Source organism: Lactuca virosa, chromosome 8 (genome assembly GCF_052849685.1).
Source record: "Lactuca virosa cultivar CGN04683 chromosome 8, Lactuca_virosa_CGN04683_v6, whole genome shotgun sequence".
NCBI lineage: Eukaryota > Viridiplantae > Streptophyta > Magnoliopsida > Asterales > Asteraceae > Lactuca > Lactuca virosa.
This window is the reverse complement of record NC_136433.1, coordinates 152,779,253-152,786,459: the sequence shown is the minus strand read 5'-3', so window position 1 is coordinate 152,786,459 and position 7,207 is coordinate 152,779,253. Positions and strand designations below refer to the sequence as shown.

Sequence of the window (7,207 nt, the reverse complement as noted above, 5' to 3'; positions counted from 1 at the left end):
ATGTTGGAGTTGATTTAGAGGAGGGGGTTGGAGGTGATTCAGAGGAAGAAGTTAGAGGTGATTCAGAAGGGGAGGTTGGAGGTGATGAACATATGGTTGATTTAGAGGTGGATGATGAACAAGTGATGAATCTTGGAAATCAACATGTGGTTACTCCTACTTTGAAAAGTATAAAGTGTGGTCCTTCTCAGATGAACACAAAACTTAGGTTGAGGAGGAAAGTGGTGACCAAGGATGATACAGGGGGAAGTCTTGAAAATCCTCTCACAATCTAGGAGCAGTGTTGGGGACAGCTTTTATGAAGGGCATCTTTTGGTAGAGAATCTTTTGTTGGGCACATCTTTTGATTACTTGTTTGTATTTAAGCCAAAAACTGATGAAGGCACATGTGGTGAGGTGTAATGTATGTATCTTTTTAAATATTCTATTAGCATGTAATGTATGTGGTCCCACTTTGGTAATGTATGTGTCATTTTGTTTTTTGAAACCTGAATTATTGTTGGACTTATTAATTCCGTTCCAATATGTGGTCCATTTTTTGTATGTATGTGGTCCAATTTTTGTATGTATGTGTCATTTTGTTATTTGAAAATTGAATTATTGCTGGACTTATTAATTCCGTTCTAATATGTGGTCCAATTTTTGTATGTATGTGGTCCCATTGTTATTTGAAACGAATCATTAATTCCAATTCAATGTACACAATCAATATTAACCAGGAATCATTAATTCCATTTCAATGTACACAATCAATATTAACCAGGAATCATTAATTCCATTCCAGTGTGAAGAATCAATATTAACCATGAATCATTAATTTCATTACATTGTGAAGAATCAATATTAACCAGGAATCATTAATTCCATTCCATTATGAAGAATCAATATTAACTAGGAATCATTAATTCCATTCCATTCCAGTGTGAGCACTCAATTATATTTAGGAATCATTGGTCCCATTCCTTTATCAAAACTAATTTTATTTCCATAAAACATTGATTCCATTCCAATACAAGACCAACAACATTTCAGTATAACATACATAAAAAACATAACAAAGAACAACAACATACAACATTTGAGATTCTAGTATTTCCTACTTAATTTATCGAAGTATTTTCTGAAACTCATTGATTCTTTATCTGCCTTCACCTTATGAGTCCAAAAATTATTTTCCAATATTGATATCTTGATTTCAGTGTTGTCTTGTTTTATTAGTTCTTCATCTTGATCGACCCATTCCCAGAAATCACATTTCTTCTTCTTATCCTTCAATATACATAATAAAATTCACATAAGAAATTAATTATGTAAGAGAAGTAGATGATAGATGATAGAACCACTTACTAGTGAGTTACGACATACTCTGAACTTTCTACCCGGATTATCAGCCGTAGTTGAGGTCCAAACTTGGGAAGGCTTCTCACAGGGACAAGGGTGAGCATAATTTTTGGCCTATATAACAGATTATCTTTGAATTTTATGTGTTTAACTTATATGATTGTATAGACTTTCGGACCTAATATGAAACAAATTTTGGCCTATATAACGGATTATCTTTGAATTGAAAGTCTTGATGCTAATCTTATTCGGTTAATGCCATTTTCTTAATTTATTGTGTTTTCTTCACTATACTCACATGTTTGTTGCATCGTACAAACCCACGATTTTATAAAATATATGAACTTACAAAACATAAAAATTGTATTCATAACGGTTCATATATGTATTTAAAAAAAATTATAAACTTACTGAGAACAATTATATCTTCGTAAATTAATAAATTATTTTGAAATTTTTTATTACTAATTAATATTTGAATTATAAATAATGTTTTTTTTTCTTAACCGTGGTTTCCACGGGTTTAAACCTAATTCTTGAATATTTGTTGTCTTTTCAGGTTTTATACTGGAACACGATTAGTTGCCTCCATTGTTGTGATTATCTCAAAGGTTAAGTTTTTAAGCCTTGTCCTTGTACTCACAGTTAGTATCCAAGTTATTCACTTTTACCTGTTTCTTATTGATTTACATTGGTTTTTGGGGCTTTTGGCAGCGCAACATTTCTTAAAACAGTAAAGCCCTATTCCTCGTCATGGTCTCTTTTTTAGTTGTTTATTCTAATTTCACTATACTAAGGTGGATACAAAAAACCAACATTGCAAGTGTTAGCCACTGAAAGTTGGATTTTTTAATAAATATATCAAATAATGTAAATTGCAATTCCTTTAGGCATTTAATTATCATATAACAATGAGTGAGATGACAAACGGGCAACAAGCTAAACACGGTTGTATGCAAATGGTGCCTAACGGATGTAAAAGAACTCAATGTTTCCGGATAAGGTACTCCGAAAATTTCCATGTGAAAATTTAAATACATCATCGTTTACCTATAATTTTAATCTATTGATATTCTTTTTTTGGTTGCTTGATCAACATTTATAGTAGTATTTCTCTTTTCGTTGATTCATAATCATTTTTAAAAGAATAGGTTTATTGAAATACAAAATTATATAATAGAAATGTAAGCACAATGTTGTAATCTCCAACTACCAAGAAACAACGTATATTACTCTATTTTGCATTTAAACCTTTTCCCAAAAAAAAAGTTTATATGCAAAAAAACACAACTCTTCATTGTGTGTTATAGCATCTGATCTTCATTTTTTTTACATTACAACTTCGTTTTTTTTTTTTGTCGTTTGACCCTTTACAGAAAATAGTCACACTAAATAAATTGACTAATCATTCAACATGATAGTGTGCATGGCTAGCGGAAGCACCATGAGCTTAAGGTCAAAGACGAGAACACCCTTCTTTTCGGTGATTATAAACCCGCCACTGTTTTTAGAATCAGGTAACATCTATTGTTACTCTCTGTTGGCTATATTTTTTTTTATCAAGAGTATTTTGTAAATTATTTGTCTTTTCATGATATGTAGGAACCCTGAGGAAATCTCATGGTTTATAGTTTGACCTGACTTTATTGTGGACTCTCCCTAAGTCTTCACTGAGAAGGATAAGGCTCTTGTCCATTTGAAGAGCCAATCTTTCAAGTATTAGATGTCCCAAATTGGGAAATCTAAGAACAAAAAAAACCCTCCTTACGCCCGTGAAGCAAGACAATTTCTAAGAACAAGATTAATGGATCTTCAGGTAACATTATTAGATTTTAACCTTTTGTAAAAAATTTAAAGGGGTTAATATAAAAAATTATCAACCAACTCTTTCATATGTTAAAATTTAGTCATTTCTTAAAGTAAGTAACTACACATATTTGTTCATATTATATACAGTTAGCAACTGATATAGCCTATCCAACTGCTTTTGGGTGTTTTTCTTATCATTATAGACTAATTCAACAAATGGCAATGTACTTTTATCAAATGTAGAGTACATACCTTTAAAACGAAGATCGAGAACGGAAGACGCAACGGTATCATCTGGTAAGTGAATGCTGGAAGTAAGGGAATATGTATCTTTTTACCATTTTCATATATTTACCTCTACATATTTCTTATCTTTTTACCTAAGGAAGCAATGTCAATGAAAAGCACAAATTCATCGTAATTTCTTCATTGCCACCAGGATAGGTGAGTGTTATTACCTGAATCAAGTTCATCGGTGTGTCATCACCAGGATAGGTGAGTGTCATTACCAGAATCAAGTTCATCGGAGCAGTGGTTATGTTGTTTTTTTATAGGATTAACTATAAGAAATAACAATGTAGTTTCGTTGATTTGTTTATTAAAGCACTCCACCTTCATTTCTTCCCATTACAACATTGCACTTCGAAGATATGACATTGACAGCTAGGGGTGAGCAAAAACCAAACCACAAACCGAAAAACCAAAAAAGCCGCATAAATCGAAACTAAAATGAAAACCGACAGTGTGGTTTTTAGTTTTGCAAAAACCGAAAATGGTCGGTGCAGTGCGGTTTCTATTCTTGAAAAAACCGCAAATAATCGAACCGCACCGCACATATATATATATATATATATATATATATATATATATATATATATATATATATATATATATATATATATATATGTGTGTGTGTGTGTGTGTGTGTATGTTGATATATGTAAGAACGAAGAACTCATGACAATTAAAATTTCTATAAATATAAATATCTATCTTACCAGATGATAATTGTATATTTTTAAGCATATATTCAATGATATTTACAAGAACAAATAATGTTTATGACATTTTTTAACATTTAAATGTGAAGACTAATAGTGATGATATTATCATTTTTATGAATACATTAATTGATATTATCGTATGTACCTGTGAAACAAATATTATATTTAATTTGTATTATATTTAAGCATTATAAGCATGTTGGATGAGTGGTTATGTCATTTGATTTCAAACCAATATGTGGTGGTATTGGTTCATCTCCAAGATATCATTTGGGCTTTAATTTTGTCAACCTTATAAGAGCATACCACATCGTCTTTGAGATAAAACATTCACCATTCTCACCTTTTATATATATATATATATATATATATATATATATATATATATATATATATATATATATATATATATAAAAGAGAATCAAGTCTATGACTTTTAACCCACATATTTGAAGAGTCATTCATCGGTGTGTCATCACCAGGATAGGTGGGTGTCATTACCAGAATCAAGTTCATCGGAGCAGTGGTTATGTTGTTTTTTTATAGGATTAACTACAAGAAATAACAATGTAGTTTCGTTGATTTGTTTATTAAAGCACTCCACCTTCATTTCTTCCCATTACAACATTGCACTTCTAAGATATGACATTGACAGCTAGGGGTGAGCAAAAACCAAACCACAAACCGAAAAACCAAAAAAACCGCATAAATCGAAACTGAAATGAAAACCGACAGTGTGGTTTTTAGTTTTGCAAAAACCGAAAATGGTCGGTGCAGTGCGGTTTCTATTCTTGAAAAAACCGCAAATAATCGAACCGCACCGTACATATATATATATATATATATATATATATATATATATATATATATATATATATATATATATATATATATATATATATATATATATATATATATATATATATATATTAGCCGTTTACCCGTGCCAAGCGACGGGTGCAAATTGTTTTTTCAAAAATTATTTTCTACAGTTAATTAGTTTTTTTGCGCAAATAATTTAATACATGTAAACAATTATCAATAATAGTAATATTTTCTAATTTCACCAAGAACAAACTAATCTTAATAATATATTATCAGTCTATAATAAATTGTCAATTTCTTTAATAGATAAACAAAAAAATTCAAAATATCTTTTAATTAAGATAATACATAAATTATTCAATCAACAAATTAATCTTAACAATATATTTATGAAACTAATATTTGTCAACTATATTTATCAACTTAATTGAAATTACCAATATATAATTTATGACATCTACGACTATGATAAAGGATGAACCACAGACATTGTTAAGTATGTTTGATTATATTGTTAAATATAAATTTCTATATTTTAAATAATAGATATCTAAAGTGTTTTAATTTTCATAAGTCCAAATAATAGTATATGGTTTTTAAAATTGTCTTTATGTTTATTATATAATATATTATTGTATTCAAGAAAATCTCTCTCCTCTAATAAACAAAACCTATTTTGGCCGCATGTCCCCATTCTAAATTGTCACTTTGCCACGTGTCATGTCCCTATATTTCCGAAATTAAAAATTATAATTATAATTATAATCGTATATGAGACCCGTATGAGGTTTTCAATGTTTCAAGACATTCTTCCGATCAAGTGATTAAATCTGCTTACACAAAGCTCCCTCTCAAGTTAGTTTCACTTTCTTTTCTTCCTTTCTGATATATATTGTAATCGATGGTGAACAAGTGCTTTCAGTTGTTGTATTGTCTTTAATATCCACTACTGGTATTTCAATCGATTTGTATCCATGAAATTTAGGGTTACATGATTATGTTCATGGTTGCTCTTTCAGTTCATAATCATTTATGAACGGCGACCTTACAGTTGCTTATTCGTGAGTCCGATTATTGTTATCATAAGCAACCACAGACATTGAAAAATTAAAATTTTCTTATAATCGTAATAAGTATTTCACAATACTGTGAAACCGATTATTGTTATGAATTAGTATCGACTGGTGCTCCATTCATGCATTGTTCATCATTTCTTTTCTTGGCAATTAAGATTTTAATTCGGTTTGATTCACATAACAATTTTCAGCACCTTTTCACTGTATTAGGTACGATTTAATGAGTTCGATTATGCTATATTGCTATTAAGTTACTTCTATAGATTTACAAAATAAGTTATTTATAGGTATCACCCTGACAAGAATGCCAATAATCCTGAAGCCTCAGAACTATTCAAGGAAGTTGCATATTCTTACAACATTCTATCTGATCCAGAGAAAAGAAGACAATATGATAATGCAGGATTTGAGGTTAACATTTTCTTCTTTTCTACCATTTATTTAGCAACCTGTGTTTATCTACACTTATCAGCTAATGAGCTAAAAAGTAAAATTCATCTCTTATGAATCAAATAGGCTATTGATGCTGATGGAACAGACATGGAAATTGACTTATCTAACCTTGGAACAGTGAATACAATGTTTGCAGCATTATTCAGGTGATTTTTAGTTGTAATTTCTGTATGTTAAAGATTCATTTTGAGAGATCTTTATAGTTATTCTCTTCCATTCACTTTTTCCTATTAAAGTAAGCTTGGAGTTCCTATTAACACAACTATTTCTGCTAATGTTCTTGAAGATGCTTTAAGTGGAAATGTTACAGTCAAACCCCTTCCATTAGTATCATCAGTTAGTGGAAAGGTACACATAAGTCTATTTTCAAGATTTTTTAACAATCAACTCATTTTTTTGGTGTTACTGTAACTGAAGAACAAGCTCAAGTTGGGATTATAGTTAGAGTTACTTCAGCCACTCAAAGAAAATTTAAGGTACTTATATCTGTATTAAGCCAAAAAGAAACACTGATAGTAAATGACCATTTTACCCTTCTATTCATATCCAACACAATTCTCTCCCCTTTTGCTGACCTTTATGTGGTTCTAATGTTGCAGCTGCTTTATTTTGAGCAAGATAATGGTGGGGGGTATAATCTTGCATTACAGGTAACACTTTTTTCTTTTCAAGGGCTTGGATAAACAATCAGCTCATTTT

At 30.2% G+C, this 7,207-nt stretch overlaps 1 long non-coding RNA gene across 1 annotated transcript; it reads left to right on the top strand.

Moving 5' to 3' along the window:
- Nucleotides 1-6,377: 6,377 nt before the first annotated feature.
- Nucleotides 6,378-6,765, top strand: LOC145129437 (uncharacterized). Its single transcript, XR_013717489.1, has 3 exons — nt 6,378-6,466; nt 6,572-6,654; nt 6,745-6,765. It is a non-coding gene; the product is annotated as an uncharacterized LOC145129437 (long non-coding RNA).
- The last annotated feature ends 442 nt before the right edge of the window (nt 6,766-7,207 follow it).